Genomic DNA, 23,576 nt, shown 5'->3' with positions numbered 1-23,576 from the left:
TGGTACCAGTTATCGCCGGAAGCTGCTAAGTCGGTTCCGAAGTCCGCACCGTGACTGAACTGTCACAGAAAGACGAGTTTCCAGAGAAACTCGCCGTCGCTTCTCCCCATAACCGCTTCGACTAGAATGTCGATTCCTCGAAGACAAAACAGTGCTAAGTGGTAATGCATTACAGATTGCATGAAAGTCATTTATTAAGAGATAACAGAAATTGTAAATATTTACCTGAAGAGGAATACAAAAATTTTGAAATCTACAAGAAAAGAAAAGAACTGTAAATAACTGTTAATAGGTAGTAAATGTAAGAAAGGATTATAAGAAGATAACAATATAATAGAAAAAGGGGTTACAAGACATAAAGATAGCTGCAACAATTAGAAGTAAGTTGATAAATATTACAATAGATAATTGTCATACATATACAAGAAAGATAAGGATGGTTAAATAAATATTTGTTTTATAGGCTAAGAAAAAGCAGTAAGGACAGAATATTAAATAAGGAACAAACAAAAGACAGAAAAGAGATATCATAAGAATAGAAGAAACAGTAGAAGAATATATTTACCAGACATAAGAATAGAGGAAATAAGAATAAATAGTTAGGGTTAATACGCATAATTTGTATTATAAGTACAGAAGGTTACGGAGCACAAAAGCAGCTAGAACAAATAAGAACTTAGCAGGAAAGGCAGAAGAGAAGCACAGATCTTGGAAAGCAAGGGTAGGTGAAAAATAGAGTAAGAGTAGAATAGGATTAGATAGAGTAGATTAGAAATTAAACCTTGTGCTTACATTTCAGGTTCTCAGAGAAGAATAGAGGTCTGCAGGTCAGGCTATAGGAATTGGAAGAGAAACAAGAGAACCAGATCCAGGACCAGTCTCTTCTTGTTTGTTATTTTATCCACTCCCCCTTCCCCCTTGGAGGTTAAAATAAATCGTAAATCATACGTTCTTATATAGCGCCTTTTCACCGTAAGGTCTCAAGGCGCTTGCTTTGGGAACCCGTCCTAGCGTTTTTTCCCTGTGAGATAGCCCCTACTGGGCATCCCCAAGGTGAACACCAGGCATCCCATCGCAGTGGGGCCGTAGTGGAGATTAAGCAAGCAATTGCCCAGAGTTGCAGAGTGTGAACCCTCGATTCGAGTAGGCACCGAGGCGAGAATTATCCAGTCTGTGGACATTTTGAGCTCAAGACCCTGCCGCGTCGGGGATTGAACCCTGGTCCCAGGTCTGACCTCTGCATCAGGGACTGCCTCCTCTAACCGGTGAGCCACACTTCTCCAAGTAGTCTGGAGGCTTGGTATATTCCGACCTCTGGAGTATCTGTAGGAGGGATTTGGGAACTAGCATCTCTGTTCCTGTGGAAGTTCATGGTAAGAAAATATATTGTCATTGGACATAATTATATAGAGTCTAACATAAAGTGATGTGCTCTGGTCTTTGTAGCATACGTGTGCAAGTAGTGTTAGTAAGCTTTTTGAGTGGGAAGCGAAATACTGACCGTCATTGTGGGTTTATACTATACCGGAAGCGGGAAGCGAAGTACTCACGTCTACCGGTGTGAAGACTAGGGAATCAAACCAAGGTGATTGCTATAAAGGAATGGGTTCTGGGCGCTGTAGTATATTTGTGCAAGTAGTGTTAGTAAGCGTTTATACTATACAGGGAGTGGGACGCAAACTACCGACTGCTACCGTGTGTTTATACTATACCAGAAGCGAAGTACTCACGCCTACCGGTGTGAAGACTCGGGGATCAAACCGAGCTGATTGCTGTAAAGTGATGGGCTCTGGGCGCTGTAGGATACTAGCCGTTGTAGTATAACTGTGTAAGTAGTGTTAGTATGCGTTTATAGTATATAGGGAGTGGGCAGCGAACTACTTTCCCCTACTGGTCTGAGACTCGGGGATTAACCCGTGAGCCTAAATCGGGAGCTTATTGCTGTAAAGTGATGTGCTCTGGGCGCTGTAGTATACCTGTGGAAGTAGTGTTAGTTTGCGTTTATATAATAGAGGGAGTGGGAAGCGAACTACTCACCCCTACCGGTCTGACGACTCCTGGATGAAACCATGAGCTCATTGCTGTATAGTCATGTGCTCTGTGTAGTATTCCAATGTAAGACATAATAGAATGTTAGAATGTAAAGCTGTCATGAGGGAAACCTTGGGGAGTTTGTACATGGTGGTGAAGAAGACGGTTGCCTTGCTGTCTGCTCTTGTTGGTGGGTGTTTAACGTGTCTTGTTTTCCTGCATTAATCTACTTATCGGATGCCTCTTCACGACATAAATTTGGCGACGAGCAGGAGAAGATTAAAAGAAGGCAGCACTCACCAATATTTCAAAGTTGTTTGCGTTGCGCTGAAGACCCGTTTTCTTCGTGTAGCTGTTTCTACTCATCCCAGGGTCGTCGGCTCATTGAACTATGTCATCCGACCTCTGGTAGGATTTATATTTTTATATTTTACGCTTCCTCTGCTTCTTTACTACACTCTGGTCGCTGTACTACACCTGTGTAAATAGTGTTAGTATGCGTTTATACTAACCAATGCATCATGGTCCTAGGGAGCGCGACCTCCCAGGCGCAGCTCATACAATGTCCCGGGGTGTGCATCCGCTGGACATTTATGTCTGCAATTAGAGGGCGGGTGCATGGCTTCCACCCTGTGATAGCAAATCCTTGTTTGACTAGTTGAAGCTAGAGGAGGAAAACCTAATATCACTTTAATAGAGCGGAACCGGATGGTAAAAATGGAGAACCAAAAAAAAAGCGGGGTCTCACTCGTTAAATTAAATTAGGCTCATGGTGGGTAAGATTCCGTGGCTAATCCTAACAATATATTGCGGGGTCTCTGTAGGACTGGGGATCCTAATGTCACATGTAAATTAGGCGCAGAAGGGCACAGAGACGTTTCGTAGCCTAGGGGATCGCAACCTTCTCGGGTATTGTTTACTAACTGTTCGGGGGGCTTCAAGGCCGACTGAAGTCTGGGGATCGCCACCCTCCGGGGCTTTACCTAAATGTGCAAGGTGAGCCTCGGCAGTCCCTGAAGTCGCGGTGGTCCTAGGCAGTGCCTTATTGGTTCTGTAATCACACGGGCAGTACTCCTGGTCTTATACAGTGATATACACATAGAACCCTAGGAGTTGTAGAATTACGCAGGCTTCATTTATGTAGTAGTCTATTGGTTTATATTTGGTAGGTGCACCACAAAATTACAAATGTTTTCTCTCATAACCTCCTATAAATAGACGATTTTCACAATAAACTACAGACAAGTGTTGTCAGAAAAAGAAGACCTATACACTCACTCATTTTTTGGGAAAAAAAATAATATTTATTAAAACAACACACATAAATGGAAATGCAAGTTTATTAGAACAAACAACAGTATAACATGAAATATGTGGGTGGGACTCCTCCGGAAGCAGCGTACAAAACCTGAAAGTCAAAAATGAAACATAAGTATGTGAGCCATCTGGAAGAGGAAAAGAAAGGTAGTCCGAATCAAAGGAAGATAGTGAGAATGGGAGAGAGAGGGAGTGGGTGGAAGGGAGAGGGGGAGGGAGAGTCAAAAGAACAGAGGGAGGAGGAGAAAGAACGTCAGCCTATTGCACCCAGCCCTCAGTGTTTGCGTCCCGTCACCCGTTTGTCTAGGACGCTGAGGTCCACGAGAAAGACTGTGGTTGAGCAAGTCCTTATAATGAAACATATGAATGAGGCCAGAGATTTCATCATTAGCTACGGGAACATCGCTTGCCAGCACCTGTGCACCCAGGGTGCTGCACCCCAACACCTTCCCCCGCACTGAGCTCAATAGTAGGTCCTTCGCACCAAGCCTTTACTGCTCACCTGACACCACTGGTGTGTCGAACGATGTGCCGGTGCAAGCTCTGACTCCGGGGTACCTTTGTAGGGTGGGAGAGCAGGTCTCCGTTCGGGGATGGTGTCTTGATACCACGATGGAAGGCATCAGAATGCCGAGGGCATCATGACTGGGTGAGCACTAGCTCTGCCCATTTTGGCTCAATCAATTCAGTGTCTGAAAAGGGAGAAATAATTTAATGGTGGAAACGTCTGGAGGTAAATGAAGGTTTATTTCAAGTTTAATAGAAAACAGCAGTTGAGTGAATCCTTCGTTTTTGAAGTACGATCTACCAACTGTTAGTGGTAATCGTGGTTCAAAGAGGAGTTGGAGTGCACGACAATACATAAGATTGAATAATAATATTTTATACCAAGGTTCACATACAAAGGAACAGAGCGCGTGCTAGAGGCATCATGTGCATGTGTAATGCAGTGGTGGAAGCCTGTGTGCATATACAGTAAGTAATGAGCTCACTACAGTGCCCCAAAAGCCAATCCCACGTGTCTGTAGGGAAGTGCTGGCCACTGGCTCGGGCCTAAAGTACGGTCCAGCAGGTCCTTAAAATGAGACAGACATGTGATTGATTGAGGTCAGAGATCACATCATTACGCAGGGCAACATGGCTTGTTCGCACCTGCGCACCCAGGCTGATGTACGCCACGCCTCCTGCAGCACCGTGATTAACTTGTGTCTGTGGGCAGTGCTGGCCGCTGGCTCAGGCCTACAGTACAGTCCAGCAGGTCAATAAAATGAGACAGAGATGTGACTGAATGAAGTCAGATCACATCATTACGGACGGCAACATCGTTTGTTTGCACTTGCGCACCCAGGCTGATGCACCCCAGCCCATTCCCCTGCACTGTGCTCAATTGTAGGTCCTGCGCACCGAGGCTTCACTGCTCTCCTGCCACCATTGGTGTGTCCAACGACGTGCCGGTGCCAGCTCCGAGTCCAGGGTACTTTTGTAGGGTGGAAGAGCAGGTCTCCAGTAGGGGACGGTGTCTTGATACCATGATGCAAGGCGTCAGAAGGCCGAGGGCATCATTACGGATTGAGCACGCACCCTGCTCATTTTCAGTCAATTCAGTGTCCGAAAAGGGAGAAATAATTTAATGGTGGAAACGTCTGGAGGTAAATGAACGTTTATTTCAAGCTTAATAGAAAACACCGGTTGAGTGCATCGTTCGTTTTTGAAGTACGATCTACCTACTGTCAGTGGTAATCATGGTTCAAAGAAGAGTTGGAGTGCACGACAATACACAAGGTTGAATAATAATATGTTATAACAAAGATTCACATACAAATCAACAGAGCACATGCTAGAAGCATAATGTGTGCGTGTAATGCAGTGGCGGAAGCCTATGTGCATGTACACTTAGTAATGAGCTCACTACAGTGCCCTAAAAGCCAACGCTACGTGTCTGTAGAGCAGCGCTGCCCGCTGGCTCAGGCCTACAGTACGGTCCAGTATGTCCTTAAAATGAGACAGACATGTGACTGAATGAGGTGAGAGATCACATCATTACGCATGGCAACATCGCTTTTTCGCCGGTTATAGTTAGCTGAACTAACTATAACAGGCGAACTTCTCTGGTTTTATATAAGTCAAATGTTCAACTAACTATAACGTCCCTGAAACCTATGATTTTTTTTGTGAATTTCTAAGGTTTTTTAATGCTAATTCCTAAATATAACGTCGGTAAAACCTAAGGTTTTTTCAATTAATTTCAAAGGTTTTTTAAATGTTAATTTCATATTTTAATGCTTATAAAACCTATATTTTTTCTATTATATTTTTAAATATTTTGGAACTCCATTATACTTCTTTTTTTTAACTTTAGAAATAATGTAATGTTTTATATCTTCCCCAAAAAATATGTATCTCTTTTTCTTTTTTTTGTTGAGAAAACTGCACTCCCATACCGGTAGCATACCAAGCGCCATCACCACGCGAAATCGATCCACCATATTGCTAAACTCGTAAATGATACGCATTTTGTATGTGAAGAGTTTGTGACACCGCGTCCCGCATAACATCATATACGCATGAAGTCGCCCCAGTTGCTACTTTGGTATCCGACGGATACGCAGTACCAAGCTACGTGTTACGTCATGTACGTATGGGGTCACCCCCGCTGCGTGTTGCGTATGTGACGAGTGCACGCCGCCAGGCCCTGTGTTACATCACAGACGTATGGTGTCGCGCCGGGTACACCATTCCCTCTTTTTTTTGTCTCAAAAGTATTACTAAATAACTTTAAACAGTATATGATAGCAAGCAATAATCTCAAATATTTTAAACATTTATAGATTTCTTAACTGTAATAAACGTATATTATGATAAATATATTTTCTCAAAATCGCGTCGGGTGTGGCCTCTTTGCATGCTCGGTGCGTGATTGCCATGTGACCTAAAAAAAAAGCATTTGAATGCTTCATAACATTTTCCATTGTAACAGTTGGACGACCCCACCGATTTTAGTCATTCTCTCTACAGCGTTTTATGAGGGACACCTCTTCACTTTAAACAGCTGAAAAGTTTTTTGATGTATACACTTATATTTTACTACACATAACATGCAACAATCATCTTGATCAATATTCATGGTCTGTACATTAGCCTTCCACGTGTGATGGCAATGCATCTGAAACGTTACATCAAAAAAACAAATGTGTGTTACATAATGCCCCTGGTGTGTGTGTGCACATTATTGTGCTGCCCTTCAGCCTGGGTATTGGTGGGTCTAAGAAGTATCATCAGCCACGGGCAGAGTGCACATCCTAGATCACATGTGACAAACAGTAAACAGTAATGTGTATTGCTGTACGCTCTGTTGTCAGGCTTTAACAATATAGTAGTGTGTTATATGTGAGACATTTAGATTCATGTTTGACATATATTGCTTGACTGTAATGAGCATTATCACTGTGTATGACGTAGCCTCACTGTTGATCCTCCCTCCATCAGAGCTCATTCACATGAGTGTGCTTCGCGATAGCAACACTTTCAATAATACCGCACACCATTGACATGCATGTATGAGCATATTCACAACCTTGACAACAACATGTGATGTTCGCCATTCAATCTTTTCGAACACCATCTCATCAGTGATGGTTGCCGCCCTCCCGATACATGCTACATTAATGTAAATTGCGCATTCTGCGACATCAAAACTGCAAAAGAAATACACATAATTACACTTCCTGGCCAGGCAGGAGCTGAGCAATGCCCAGATCCCCGGAACAAATATTCACATCCATACGCTAGCTGGCATACGCAAGCCCTGCCCACTTTGCGTACGTATAAATAGGATAACAACGACGCCACATGTCCCAGTTCTTCCACATTGCCTCAGGTGATATGGCCGCATCCACCTCGCAGAGCACAATGCGCAATCAAAAAAAAGGGATCAATGAGGTGTGCACCATCCTGCGAATCATCACTGGTTCTAAATTGTGAACCCTACTGCCCATCGTGTTTCCAAAGGAATCCATGAGGTGTACACCATCCTGCAATCAACATTGCAACTGAATTGTGAACACTGCTGCCCGTAGTGTTTGCGCACACAACAATGACAGCAGGTGAGCAGTGGGGCCTGGGTGTGCAGCGGCTCCAATTGAGCGCGGTGCTGCGGGAGAGGTGGGCTGCATCAACCTGAGTGTGCAGGTGTGAACAAGCGAAGTTGCCCGGCATAATGATGTGATCTCTGACCTCATTCACTCACATCTGTAGTCCTAAGCCAGCGGGCAGCGCTGCCCTACAGACACGTGTTGAGCACAGTGCTGCGGGAGGGGTGGGCTGCATCAACCTGGGTGCGCAAGTGCAAAAAAGCGATGTTGCCGTGCGTAATGATGTGATCTCTGACCTCAGTCAGTCACATTCAGTCACATGTCTGTCTCATCTTAAGAACCTGCTGGACCATACTGTAGGCCTAAGCCAGGGGCTAGCGCTGCCCTACAGACACGTGGCATTGGCTTTTAGGGCACTGTGGTGAGCTCATTACTAAGTGTACATGCACACAGGATTCCGCCACTGCATTACACACACACATTATGCTTCTAGCATACGCTCGGTTCCTTTGTATGTGAACCTTGGTATAACATATTATTATTTAACCTTGTGTATTGTCATGCACTCCAACTCCTCTTTGAACCACGATTACCACTAACAGTTGTTAGATCGTACTTCAAAAACGAAGGATGCACTCAACTGGTGTTTTCTATTAAGCTTGAAATAAACATTCATTTACCTCCAGACGTTTCCACCATTAAACTATTTCTCCCTTTTCAGACACTGAATTGATTGAGCCAAAATTGGCGGAGCGGGTGCTCACCCAGTCATGATGCCCTCTGGATTCTGACGCCTTCCAACGTCGTATCAAGACACCGTCCCCGAACGGAGACATGCTCTTCCACCCTACAAAGGAACCCCAGAGTCGGAGCTTGCACCGGCACGTCGTTGGACACACCGGTGGGGTCAGGTGAGCAGTAAAGTCTCGGTATGCAGGGCCTACAATTGAGCACAGTGCAGGGGAATGTGCTGGGGTGCAGCAGCCTGGATGCACAGGTGCAGACAAGCGATGTTCCCGTAGCTAATAATGTAATCTCTGGCCACATTCATATGTTTCATTTTGAGGACTTGCTAGACCACACTCTTTCTTGCTGACCCCAGCATCCTAGACAAATGGGTGACGGCACATAAACACTGGTGGCTGGGTGCAGTAAAGCTGATGCTCTGTCTCTGCCTCCCTCTGTTCTTTTGACTCTCCCTCCCCTTCTCCCTTCCACCAACTCCCTCTCCCGCCCGTTCTCACTATCTTCCTTTTATTCAGGATACTTTTCTTTTCCTCTTCCACATGGCACACATACTTCTGTTTAATATTTGTACGCTGCTTCCGGAAGAGTGCCACCCATGTATTTCATCTTATACTGTTGTTTGTTCTAATAAACTGGCGTTTCCATTTATTTGTGTTGTTTTAATAAAGGCTATTTTTTTCCATAAATAAGTGAGTTTATACATCTTCTTTTTCTGACAACACTTGTCTGTAGTTTATTGAGAAAATCGTCTGTTTTTAGGAGGTTATGAAGGAAAACATTTGTAATTTTGCGGTGCACCTACCAAATATAAACCAACAGACTATTACATAAATGAAGCCTGCATAATTCTACAACTGCAAGGGTTCTATGCGTTTATCACTTTATAACACCATGAGTACTGCCCGTGTGATTACAGAACCAATAAGGCACTGCCTAGGACCACCGAGGTTTCAGGGACTAGTGAGGCCCACTCTGCATTTTTAGGTAAAGCCCCGGAGGGTGGCGATCCCCAGACTTCAGTTCGCCTCGAAACAATACCCGGGAAGGTGGTAATCCCCTACGCTACGAAACGTCTCTGTGCCCTTACGCGCCTAATTTACATGTGACATTAACATCCGCAGTCCTACAGAGACCCCGAAAAACAAAAATAGGATTAGCCACGGAACATTACCCACCAGGAGCCTCATTTAAATCAATGAGTGAGACCCCGCTTTTTTTTTCTCCATTTTTACCATCCGGATCCGCTCTATTAAAGCGATACAAGGTTTTCCTCCCCTCGCTCCAACTAGTCAAACTAGAATTTGCTATTACAGTGTGAAAGCCGTGCACCTGCCCTCTAATAACAAATATAAATGTCCCGGGGATGCACACCCCGGGACATTGTATGAGCTGCGCATGGGAGGAAGCGTTCCCTAGGACCACGAAGCGTTGGTTAGTATAAACGCATACTAACACTACTTACACACGTGTAGTACAGCAACCAGAGTGTAGTGAAGAGGCAGAGGAAGCGCAAAATCTAAAAATATAAATTCTACCAGTGGTCGGATGACATAGTTAAATGAGCCGACGACCCTGGGATGAGTAGAAACAGCTACACAAAGAAAACGGGTCTTCAGCACAACGCAAACAACTTTGAAACATTGGTGAGTGCTGCCTTCTTTTTACCTTCTCCCGCTCGTCGAGATTTATTGCAGGAAAACAAGACACCTTAAACACCCACCAACAGGAGTGGATAGCAAGGCAACCGTCTTCTCCAGCCCCGTGTACAAACTCCCCAAGGTTCCCCTAATGACATCCCTACATTCTAACATTACATACTTACATTCTAGTAGAATTACATACTAACATTCTACTACGTCTTACATTGGAATACTACACAGAGCACATGACTTTACAGCAATGAGCTCATGGGTTCATCCAGGAGTCTTCAGACTGGTAGGGGTTAGTAGTTTGCTTCCCACTCCCTCTATTCTATAAATGCAAACTAACACTACTTCCACATGTATACTACAGCTCCCAGAGCCCATCACTTTACAGCAATGAGCTCCCGATTTAGTCTAACGGTTTAATCCCAGAGTCTTCAGACCAGTAGGAGAAAGTAGTTTGCTACCCACTCTCTGTCTATCTATACTACTATTATAAAGGAAGAACTTTGAACCTTTGAGGCGGGTAAACTCGGGAACCACAGCGCCAATCCAAACACCCGATACATTGTTGTAATTGGCAGGGTCTGTAGATTGACATAGGCTATATAAAATAAAAAAATATACGTTATTTTAAATATTTACCTAAAAAAAAAAAAGTAGTCCATTGGAAGTAGCGCCGGCCGGCTGCGACGTGCGTGCTGACATCAGGAGCAAGGGAGGAGCGGCGTACGCGAGGAGGAGCGGCGGACATGAGCGCGGGGAGGAGCGGCGAGGAGCGGCGGACAGGCGGCGAGGAGCGGTGAGCGGCGGATGAGGTAGGTGAAATATAAAAGCTACAGGCGGGGAGGAGCGGTGAGCGTAGGTGAAATACAGGTGGGGAGGAGCGGTGAGCGTAGGTGAAATACAGGCGGGGAGGAGCAGTGAGGGTAGGTGAAATACAGGCGGGGAGGAGCGGTGAGCGTAGGTGAAATACAGGCGGGGAGTTGCGGTGAGAATTAAATGAAGCAAAAGAGCATTACAAAAGTGAGTGCATTACAAAAGTGAGAATCATGAGCCAACAAAATACAAGAGCTAGCAAACGGTGCATTACATGAGGAAAAAGTGACGTGTGCAGGTTACAAAAGCGTACAAACGAAATTGAGGTATAATACTGCAATATATGAAGGAAGGCTCCGGGGGACCCACGGACATTACAACAGTGAGTGCATTACAAAAGTGAGAATCGTGAGCCAACAAAATACAAGAGCTACCAAACGGTGCATTACATAAGGAAAAAGTGACGTGTGCAGGTTACAAAAGCGTACAAAGGAAACATACAGGTATAATACTGCAATATATGGAGGAAGGATCCGGGGGACCCACAGACAACGTCGGGGCGGGCGGGGGCCATGAAGCCTGATTGCTCCCGGACAAGGTCGGGACGGGCTGCTAGTACTAATATAATAAAGAGAGAGCCCAAACATTTGAGGCGGGTAATCTCAGGAACCACAGCACCAATCACAACACCCAATACAGCGTTGGATAGGGCAGTTGCAGCAGAAGGACATAGGCTATCCAGACGCCCACCATATACATTTAAAATAAGCATGGGCGTAAAATCCGTTCCGCTCGCGGATTTTTCGGATTTTCGGTAAATCCGCAATCCGCGAACTCTCGCGGATGTAGCGAAAATACGCAAATCCGCGCGCTGCGGATTTTTTGCTTGTGTTCGCACTGCTCGCGGTCCGCGGCGCGGGCAGCAACAATCTCGCACTCGCGAAATTACAAAAATTACAATTGGGGAGGGGTGAAGGAAGTGACCCAGTCTCCAACTTCCTGTTCCTGTCCAGCAAGCTCCTCCCATTGCTTAGTCCATTTCCTGGCCACTTTGAATTCGATCTTGACTGGGAAGGATTACTTTATGTGGATGCTGCTGGAGATTTGGCTTTGAGGCCTTTTGGATTACTTTTGGATTCGAAATTTGATTTCACAAGTAAGTTGATAAATTGATGTTGTTTGTTTGTGGTGATTTTTGTGTGTGTTTTTCGACTTTTTGGGATGGAGTTGGGGGCTGGCTATGTTGGTGGGAGGCCATTTTGAGGCATGGTCCTGCAGGTCCTGGCCATGTGGATGGGGTCAAGCTCTGATTTCTTTCATTATGCCCAGGGGGCCTAGAACTCCCGCGGATTACCCGAAAATCTGATTTAAAAAAAAAAAATTGCCTGTGTTCGCACTGCTCGCGTCCCGCGCAGCAACATTCTCGCACTCGCGAAATTGTAAAAATTACAATTCTGCACATGAATTGAAAACTACCAGGCTTAGTTATGGGTGCATGCATGATACAACTGTTTTGTTGAATTTTAACATGATTCTGGCCAGGGCATGGATGGCATTGGATTGTGGTGATTTTTGTGTGTTTTACGACTTTTTGGGGTGGTGTTGGGGGCTTGCTATGTGGGTGGGGGCCATTTTATTGCCTGGTCCCGTGTGGGTGGGGGTCTAGGGGCCATTTTTAAGCCAGTTTGTGTGCTTTGTGCCATAGGCCTGCACCCAGTGTGCTGTGATTTTATCATGCCCAGGGGGCCCAGAATCGGTCTGTTCGCGGATTTTGCTGGTTTTTCGCCACGTTTGCGTCGTGAAGAAACAATCTCGCACTCGCGATATTGCAAAAATTGCAATTCTGCACCAGAAAACCACCAGCAGGCAGCATAAACCTTCTGAAACTTGATGGATGGCATTGGATTGTGGTGATTTGATTGGTGTTGTGTTTTTTGACTTTTTGGAGTAGGGGTTGGGGGCTGGCTATGTTGGTGGGGGCCATTTTGAGGCATGGTCCTGGCCATGTGGATGGGGGTCAAGCGGCCATTTTGAAGGCAGGCAGTGAGCTTTGTGCCATAGGCCTGCACCCATTTTGCCTTGCTTTCACCCATTGTGCCCAGGGGGAGTCAGTGGTACATGAAACTATAACCCTCTCTGTGTGTGCTCTCTTGGATCAATGTTAAATTCCTGTTTCCCAAAAATTTAGCAATTCTTAATTTTGAAATTTCCATATTGTGTGGTGTGCACGTGTGTATTCATAAATGCCTACTTGCAAACTATTTATTGAAGCGCTACATATGCAACATATATTTACTGATGTTCCTCTGTCTTCGTTTGCTTTTAGGTGCACAAAGTCAATAACTCCGCATCATCGTTGAGTATCAGTGCCAGGAAGAAGTCCTGCTGCGGCCTGCTGTTCCGACATCTGAAGAAGATGGCTCCAAAAAGAGGTGCCCATAGCTCCTCTTGCAAGAAAGACGTCTCTACTAAGGAGAAGAAGAAGCAAGTGGCACCACTTACCAAGGAGACTGGTGGCTCGACCACTAAATTTTTGTGGAAAAAACAAAGGCCCACCATGAGTGCTGCACAGGTAGCCTGTTTAGTGGTTCAATACCCAACGACCAGTGATGTTGGCTCATCGCAAGAAAGTAGCAGCACACCATCAACACAGGTTGTAACTCATCTCACAAGTACTATTCAACAACCAAAGCCGCAACAACAACTGCATGGGCTACTAGTACAAGCACAAGTACATGCGCAAGGAGCTGGCTGAGAAGGAGCTGTCCGAGAAGGAGCTGTCCGAGAAGGAGCTGGCCGAGAAGGAGCTGGCCGAGAAGGAGCTGGCCGAGAAGGAGCTGGTCGAGAAGGAGCTGGTCGAGAAGGAGCTGGCCGAGAAGGAGAAGGCCGAGAAGGAGAAGGCCGAGAAGGAGAAGGCCGAGAAGGAGAGGTCCATGGAGAGTTGCAAGTAGAGGTCAGTGAAGAGGCCCATGTAGCGGCGCATGGAGCGGTGCAAGTGCCCACAATGGTTGTTCTTCCAGAAGTAGGGGCACAGGAGGAAATTGACTTTGGAGCCGGGGTATCATGTCAGGAAGACGAAGGCACTCCTCCTGATGATTCATTTTCTCCCAGCTCCCCAGCAAGGAAAAGATCAAGGAGTGTGTGTAGAAGTTCCTCTTCAAGCCCCGCTCAATCAGATGATCTGGATCTAGATTGGCAACCATCTTCGACGTCTGAGAGGGAGGCACACCATGAGCTGCGAAAGGTATCAAATGTTAAAAGGAAGGGCCCCGGAAAGCTCATACTTATGGATCCGAACGTCGGACTTGATGAAGTGGTGCATTCTGATGTTGTTGAACAGGATGACAGCAATGACCTAGTCATCACACACATCATTCCAGCCACACCGGCCATGCAGCAGACAGACATTTATACCCTATCCCGACGTCATGCTGAGCGTGACCCTGGCGACGTGGCACTGGTAGCACCACCAACGCAGTCAAGTAGTACAACAAGTTCAACAAAACCTACAGCTCCCATATTTTCTCCCCAAAGGGGGACTCCATCCAGCTCGACTCCCTCAAGTAGGGTTGCTGCAATAATTGCAGGGCTCATCCACCACTGCTTCATCTGGCATTGGCAGTATCATCTCGTGCGGCAAAACCAGAAGTTTCCAGTCCCCAGTTTGGAACTTTTTTAGTGTCCATGCAAAGTATGATAACATAGCCGTTTGTTGCATTTGTAAGACTAGAGTTAGCCGTGGTAAGACTGGTACCAACTGAGGAAAATTGAATTTTGCCCTGTCATGTGTCCCTACGTGTTCCCCATTATATGTTATATGTGCATGATCGATATGCATATGTTCCCCCTTGACCGAATAAAGACGCAATTATAGTTGTGTCCAACGTTAGTATGCCAGTTATCCAGTCCCCCGTGAAAGCAACGAGTATTAGGCCTATGTTGCCAACGTCTTTCCATTGTGCACGATAAATCATCGAGTTGTCCCCGTTTCTAGGCCTCATAGGGCCCGGACACCAGATTCAAGCTTCAAGTCTCCTGAATCACTCCGAGGAGCGATGCAGCCCCTCCCGCATCCCTGACCCTTCACTTACTTTCTGCCAAGCAGCGCGGTGCCCGGCCTGGCCTGCCTGCCTGTCTGCCAAGAATATGTTATGCTTACAGTTATCAGTTCAGCTCCCCGGCTTCACATTCCTAAGCTAACGAACCGCATAAACATCTTCATTTATAGTCTAGTCTTTCTGTCTCCATGCAAGAGAATTACTGAATTAGTATCCATAGAAGATTGATAGCACACGCAATACATGCAGAATATATGCATGCATCAGCCTTAGTGTCAAGTAGCCTTTGCCCTGATGACATTTAGATTCAAGCAACATGTACTCCAAACACAAGATATCAGATATGCTATAGGTACATGTCGTCCTGACATCCCAGACTTTAGTCTCCTCTTCTAGTGCCAGAAGTCAGAGCCCCCAGCTCTCCCCAGTTACACGTCATGGCCCGTTTGCGCGCACCAGTAGGTTAAAGGTTCCAGCTGCCCAGGTAGCCCCCTCCATGTGTCCACCCACTTATGACACTTCTGTGACGTTTACATCACATGTCTCCGTGCACGCCCTGTGCACGCCTTCTTGTTACGCCCATATGTTCTTATCTTTCGTTTGTCACTTGTTACGCCTACTGTATTCAATGCAATTGTACTGTTTTACTATATATACTGTATGATGTTAATATGATATGCGCGATTTCCCTTTTCCTTGTGTCTGTCCCTTCCTGAACCTTTGCAGGTGATGGAACCCGATGGTCCATTGGCTCGAGCCATCTGATTAAAGCCCATACGACTCAGATACCACGGATTCTGCCTCTTATTTATTGAGCTATCCTTTACAGTTAATGCATAGAAAAATAGTACCGGTAATTAATTATTTATTTACCACATAAATGGCGCCCGAATAGGGACGAGCCCCTTCCCCACGCGCCGGCGATGTAATGCAGGCCCCCTGACCCTTCTACAGCCGTGACGGACCCCTACCGTGCACGTGCAGATATTTCTGCTTCAAGTCTCCCTCAGGCCCACGGAGGAGACGGAGACTGCGGTCCGGCATCCAGACGAGGCGGTGAGGAAGGCGGATCGTCCCGACCAGAGCCCAAGCCGAGAGAGCAAGGTCCGAGGTATCCGGAGGCCCACCTGTTTCCGAAGCCCGAGGCGCATGCGTAGTGCGTAGCAGTAACCAGACGTCGTAGCAGTCCAGTCCAGTCCGAGGCCTTCAGTTTTGCTTCCCGGTGAGTACCGTTGCTGGGACGTATCTAGACGGGTTCATTAGTTTGTGCCCGGTCCGACGGGTTTGGGGTACACAGATCCGGTCCGACGTGGTCACCTAGGTGGATACGGTATGACGTGTCTCTTTAGGAGACCGGTATGTTCTGTACTGTTTTAGCAGTGCATCCAGAAATTCTAGTAAGTCTGTTCTCGAGAAGTTCAAGTATTATGTTTTCAATGTATTAGGTAGTATCTGTTCGAACTGTTATTAATGTGTTCTTGATGTCGTGGTATGAGTGACTGTTTGCTATTTATTACTGTGTTCATTGTGTATTGTGTTCAAGTTCAAGTACGGTTCAAATATGCCTCTGTTTTCGAGGTTACGTCAGATAAAAACAAGAAAAGGGTTACTCGAAGAATCAGTTCCTGTCCCTCCTAGGGACAGTCCTGGACATTTCATGTATCATAAGCATGGCTTAGATGCCATACTGTATCTAGATTTATGGGTTGACTACACGAAAGATCTCGAAGAGAAATATAGATGGCCTGTTTCAGGAACATGGGATGCCGAGTGCATCATGAGAGTAGAAGAAGCATTATGGAAAAAGAAAGCCAGACAATCCCAGAAAGATGCCATAGAATTATGGCGTAAAGAATCCCATAAAAGAACGGAGAAAGAATTCAGAAAAGCAGAATTAAGTAGAGAATCCTCAGAAAAAGCCCAAGAAAGGGAATTACTAGAAGAAGGTGAACGAGTTAGAGCAGAACAGTCAGACAGACAGAGAAATGCCCTTATTAAAGGTATGTATCCTCTTCTCGCCGAGGGTTTACCGAAGGCGACCCCGGAAACACCCTGTAATTTACCGCCACCCTTGGTCCCGACTAAGCTACGTCATAAACCGACCGCAGCTGAAATTTTTCTTTCTTCCTATTTAGATGACACTGTCCCAGAATATGCTAATACGAATCCTATTCCGCCAGTTATTCCGCCAGTTCAAGTCCAGCACCCTGTTAATAATGTAATTACTGTGCCTCCAGTCGTTGGTCCTGTTAATGTGCCAGTACCCCAGGATCAACCCACATTACGTACCCCTACTTTGCCAGTCACGTTACCAGCAGCCGCACATTCAGTATTAACTGACGATTCCAGTTCAGGAGGAGCAGGGGGAGGTACTCCTATCACCCCGCCTCAAACAAAGCGACTGACGCTGAGAGATGCAGCGTTACAACGTACGGCAAAAGTGACTACGTACGAAGCCCTCAAAAAGTATTTTAATGAGTGTGGATCTGATTGTAGATATGACCCAGTGCCAGGTGAAGATAGCATGATAATATATTCCATACGTTTACGACGAGTTGCAAGCTTCTTGGTTACCATATCAAATATGGAACAACATCTAGACAGAATATATCACTTCATTCGAACAGGGGAGAAACCAGAAAGTATTCACGAAGCTATGGTACACAGGAAAGTCGAGAATCAAGGCATGATTTTGCAATTTTTAATAAATTGTTTAATAAGAGAACAGGATTATCCTGATAAAAACAAAGAAGATATGAAAGTCCTGACAAGATGGAGTGACAATATAGCAGAAGGAAAACACAGAACACAAAATTGTATAGAAACCATGTACAGAAAGATTCGTAAAGAAATTATAAGTATACACCAAAAGGAGGAAGCAATGAGAGTAGCCGAGAAAGAGAATGACTCTTCAGACGAAGATATAGACAACGAGAATCCCACCAGAATAGCGTATGTAGGTAGAACGAGACCTTCTGATAGACACACACGCCTAGATTACAAGAAAGTTTTTCCTCCTCCCGTACCAGAACAGTGTTCTCTTGAACAATTATTCCAGGCTACCGATAAAGTTCTGAAATTACGAATAGGTTACAGTGAGCTTAGTACCATGCATGAACAAGAACTAGCCCGTTCAGCAGTCCGATGGATTAGTGATTCTACCACGTTTTCAGACGAAGTAGTGGCTCAAATGTTTCTGAAACTGCCCCCAGCCGAGCAGCGACTGGTGGGTATGTACATGATCCAGCACCTCATTACACTGTACGAGAGTCAGCATTCTGATCCAGGTCCTTTATATAATGTATTGAACGAGTTACTCCTAAACAGATGGAAAGGTCTAGGTACCGATTTAATTAGTGTCATTTTAGAACAGCGCCACAAATACAGAACGTTCCTGACTCCGCATTTTGTTCCTGTTTCACCTCCGTTCTACATAGACAGACAGAATCCGTTGCGAGAAGTGCATCCTGTTAAGGGAACGGGGGGTGCGCTCGAACGAGTATTTGTTTACACCCCTATAACGAAAATAGAACTACTAGAAATGAAAGAGTTAGTGCCCTGTCACGATAAAGATCCAGCAGGGTTCCACTGAGATTTAAAAGACATGCTCCGTATGGGAGAATACACGTATCCTGATATAATCAAAATGTTAAAGGTCCTGTTGCCTGCGGGCATATATGAAAAACTCAAAGAAAAAGAATGGGAGGTGGGAGAGAAAAAGATTGATTGGACCGCGTTAGAGAACGAAGATAACACACAAATCCCAGGTACTGGTCTTGGGGAAAAAGCCAAAGATTTGCCCGAACTGTTAATACAAGTCTTGCCAAGATTGCTAGCCACGAAAAAGGAAGATTGGGATGCCATCTCAGCCTGTAAACAGAAACAAGACGAAGACACTAGTGATTTTTATTCCAGATTTGAGAAATGTTTCATTATTAATAGCGGTCTGAAAACAAGTAGTGAGTCGTATCCACATCTTTTTGTTACCAAACTAGTCGAGAATTCCTTACCACAAGTTAAAAATCGAGTATTGAAGGTCGAGAGTACATGGCAAGCTAATACTCCGTCACAAATGCTCCAGATGTTACAGTATCACCAGAATAGAATCAGGGAAGAGCAAGAACACGAAAGGAGACGTATGAAAGACACGAAAATGAAAGTTCTAGTTGCACAGTCTGTTCCACCAGATAGTCAGAAGAGGGGTACGAATCAGACTACTCATTCTACAGCTCCCGTTAAAGGGACATGCAATTACTGTAAACAGCCAGGTCACTATATAAACGAATGTGCAGTTCTGAAACACAACATAGCTACAGGTAAGACGAAAGAGAGACCGCGTCCTCCTAGACAGGAACATGTTCCGCAAAATTCGCAGCAACCGCCGCAGAACGCACAACAGTCAGTTACAGTACCGCAGCCTATAGCTGCCACACAACACGTTACACAACAGATGTACCAGTACGCACAGTCAGATTATCCAGAATATCAGCAGTATTCATGAAACAGCCTAGAGAGGGAGGTTGGCTTGCCTCTCATCGAGGTTCCTGTAGATCAAGAGGGTCCCTATGTACACAGTCAAGTATTAGGGAAAGACAGAAAGTTTCTGATTGATACAGGGGCAAGTAGGACTACCATCAATCATGACGAGGTTCCAGGGGCTCCACTCTCAGGCTCAAGAAATGTTTCCCTGGGATATTCAGGAAAGCCTATTGTTAATGAAATATCGAAACCAGTTTCCCTAGAAGTTGGTCCATTGTCCCGAACTACAGACTTGTTACTTACGAAATCATGTCCTGAAAATTTACTGGGTATTAAAACATTGAAAGAATTAGGAGCGGTGATTTGCTGTTCTCCGGAAGGAGTGAGATTGTTTTTACGTGATTTTAAAGGTCATTATGTGTTACGTGATTTTGACCCAAGATTATTGAATGTACCACAGCATTTATGGGCGCAAGGTCCAACTGATGTAGGTTGTATGCACATTACACCCTATCGTGTCACTCTGAAACAAGGTGTTGTATTACCACGAATCCGACAGTACAAATTACCACCCAAGGCTGTAGCAGCCTTATCGAAAATTATTGACGAGCTCATTGCTCAAGGAGTAGTTGTAGAAACTGACTCCAATGTATGTAATTCTCCTATCATTCCGATTCTTAAACGTACTGACCCAAATGCACCTCCAGTTTATCGATTAGTGATTGACCTCCGAGAACTTAATAAATGTATCATACCCCAGTACCCTGTGGTTCCAGATATCTCTTCCCTATTGACTGCCATTGATTCTGAAGCTACGTTCTTTACAGTTATTGATCTCAAGAACGCATTCTTTAGTGTCCCCATTCATCCAGACAGCCAGTTTCTTTTCGGATTCTGTTTAAATGGAAGAAGCTATAAATTTACACGTGCTCCTCAAGGTTTCACAGAAAGTCCTAGTATTTACAGTCAAGCACTTAAAAGACAACTAAACAGTATTCACATGCCAACTGACACTACCCTACTCCAGTATGTCGATGATCTATTGATCACAGCCCGTACAGAACGTGACTGCGAACGTGCGTCACTTACAGTCCTGTATTTTCTGGCAGAGATGGGGCACAAGGTGTCCCCTTCGAAACTGCAATTCTGTGTCCAGCAAGTGGTATACCTAGGACACTTACTGTCCAAGAGGGGTAGACAGTTGACACCAGACCGTATCAAGTTAATAGCACATCTTCCACAGCCCAAGACACAGAAGGAGGTACGAGCTTTTATCGGCCTCACTTCTTACTGCAGACAATGGATTCCTCAGTATGCATATCTAGCCAAACCACTGATACAGTTAACGACACAGGAGGCAGCCACATCGACTGTCCTCCCTTGGACCCAGGAACATACACTTGTTTTCAATGAGTTAAAGAAAGCTTTATGTAATGCACCTGTGTTAGCGACACCAAACTACAGTAAGCCTTTTACACTTTTTGTCACTGAACGTGATGGTACAGCATTATCTGTTCTCACGCAAGATCAAGCAGGACAACACAAGCCTTGTGCTTATTTTTCTAGCACATTAGATCCAGTAGCCCAGGCTCGGCCTGCGTGCCTCAAGTCAGTTGCAGCCACAGCCCTAGCTATCAGACAAAGTGATTCCATAGTGTTAGGATACTCCCTGACAGTACAAGTTCCACATTCCGTGGAAGTTCTTTTAAACCGAACACAGACTCAACACTTGACAATTGCACGTTTAACGGGATATGAACTGACACTGTTTCAGCCACACATAGAAATCAGGCGCTGCAACATTTTAAATCCTGCTACACTGTTACCCTCGATTACATCAAGCCCTGCCACACATGACTGCGTGGAAGTTATTAACACCATGACAAAGCCAAGACAAGACTTGACAGACATTGCATTACCTGATCCCGACCTGACACTTTACGTGGATGGTTCATGTATGAGAACAAGTACAGGAGAACTAGTAGCTGCGTATGCAGTGACTACTGAAACTGAAGTTATAGAAACACATCGTATTGACACCTTGTCTGCTCAAGCAGCAGAGCTCATCGCTCTGACCCAAGCCTGCATACGAGCTAAGAACCTGAAAGTAAACATGTATACAGATTCACGTTATGCATTCGGAGTCGTACACGACTTTGGAGTACTCTGGCAAGAAAGAGGTTTCATGACCTCTCATGGAGCCAAGATTCAGCATGGCCCCCTCATTCAAGCTCTGTTAGAAGCAATACATTTGCCGACAGCCATTGCCATTATGAAGTGCAAAGCACATACGAAAGCCACTGACACCATTTCCCAAGGTAACGATCTAGCAGATCGAACAGCCAAGCTTACAGCTCAGACTCCAGACATTCCAGTTAACACGACAAAGACAGATGTTCCAGATCAGACGACTTGTATGACAGTGAAGGACCCTACACAAGATGTACTAGACATACAGACACATGCTACCCCAGACGAAATCAAGAAATGGTCTGAACAAGGAGGGGTCCAGACTGATCAGGGATGGTTGACGAAGGGAAAAGCCACATGGTTTCTCCCCGACTCTATGGTTCAAGTCATTATTAACACCGCACATAGTCCAGCACATTTAGGAGAAAAAGCCATGTTAGACAGTATCCAGAACATTTGGTTTAACAAGCATTTACGAGCAGCAGTGAAGCAGAAAGTACGTACCTGCATGATCTGTTGTCAGTTCAATCCAGGTAAAGGTGTTCCGGTGGAACAAGGTGGATTCCATCCTCCTGACCACCCTTTTGAAGTCCTCCAGATGGATTATATTCAGATGGATCGATGCCAAGGTTTCAAGTATGTCCTCGTAGTTGTATGCGCTTTATCCAGATGGACAGAAGCATATCCAGTCCCAGATTACACTGCCGCGACCACTGCCAGGCAGTTGGTTCGTGAGTTTTTCCCCCGCTATGGTTTGCCCAGGGTCGTGTATTCAGACAACGGACAGCCATTCTCATCCGAACTCATGAAACAAGTATCTCTTCTGTTAGGGTACCAGTGGAAGTTCCACTGTGTACGACATCCCGAGGCGGCTGGCCTCGTCGAGAGACACAATCAGACTCTGAAAATCCGCATTGCAAAGGTCTGTGCCGAGAAAGGCGTAGATTGGATGGTAGCCCTGCCAGTCGCCCTTTTTTACATGAGAATGGTCGCTCACTCCCGATCAGGTCTGTCACCTTATGAAGTTGTATTCGGTCGTCCTCCAAACATGTGGGGTACACCTATGCCACGTAAAATTACCGATGTTGACAGTAATATGCTGACAGATTACCTAGCTTCCTTGATGTCTGCACTACTCTCTTGTCGTTCACAGGTCGCGGCTGCCTTTCCAGACAACACTCAAGTGAAACCGCACGAGGTCATTCCAGGCGACCTCGTTCTTGTTAGGAACTTTGATCGTTCAAGCCCTCTGGAGCCCCGCTGGAAAGAGCCGAAACTTGTTCTGATGACCACAAGGACCGCTGTGAAACTAGAGGGCCGCAAGGGGTGGCTACACTCCAGCCACATCAAGCGTTTTCATGGACTCCGTCCAAAGACTTTTCTCAAGGACTGCCCCGATACTGACTCCAAACTTCCCCTGTTAGAGAAAACTCCGCAGCAGGAGTATAAACTCAAATTACGGTCTAGCAAGTCAGACAGTTTAATTGTCTAAGTCCCTCTCGGGTGAAGCGGTTAGACAGGTTCCTGACATGTATGAGATAGACCCCCATAGTGAGAGAGTTAGACGAAACTCCAAGAAACTACGTTATTGTAAGAATTTGCGCAGCAGATGCGTTATTACTTTATTGTTTATGTTATTTCTGAGTCTTACGATTACATGCATAAGTTATGTTTTACATGTATTTTTTCCTCCTATTGATTCACATGTACATCTTTCCTCTAATGATACAGTAGAGCACACTTTTAGTGAACTACCTCCTCACGAGTTATCCTACCGACTTGCCATGCGCAACAATACTTTTATACGAATGTTACACTATTCACACCAGACTAACAATGCCACTAATTGTTGGGTGTGTGGTCGACTCCCCCCTTTCCAGACACCGAAGGGAGTTCTACCACTCTTTCCCTATCCGTTTTCACACAATGGTTCGTGTGGAGCATGGTTTACGATAACATCATCCTCAGACGATAAGTCCCTTCTGAATAGAACATGTTTCCCAGACAAGGAAGGTCTTTCCCATAGAACAGGGTTAGATCTAGAAAATGAAGTATATGATCTAGGTAATTATTCCTCGAATTTCATGGTTTTGAATGTTCAGTCCGAGACTACTCCAGACTTGCCTGCTATTACAGTCCTACCAGTGAAAGGCGAATTATGTGTTAGAAAGAATGGTTCAGTACATCTAGGACACAGTGAT

The sequence above is a fragment of the Lissotriton helveticus genome, chromosome 2_2 (genome assembly GCF_964261635.1).
Source record: "Lissotriton helveticus chromosome 2_2, aLisHel1.1, whole genome shotgun sequence".
In the NCBI taxonomy this organism is placed as follows: domain Eukaryota; kingdom Metazoa; phylum Chordata; class Amphibia; order Caudata; family Salamandridae; genus Lissotriton; species Lissotriton helveticus.
Note: the sequence above shows the minus strand (reverse complement) of the source record.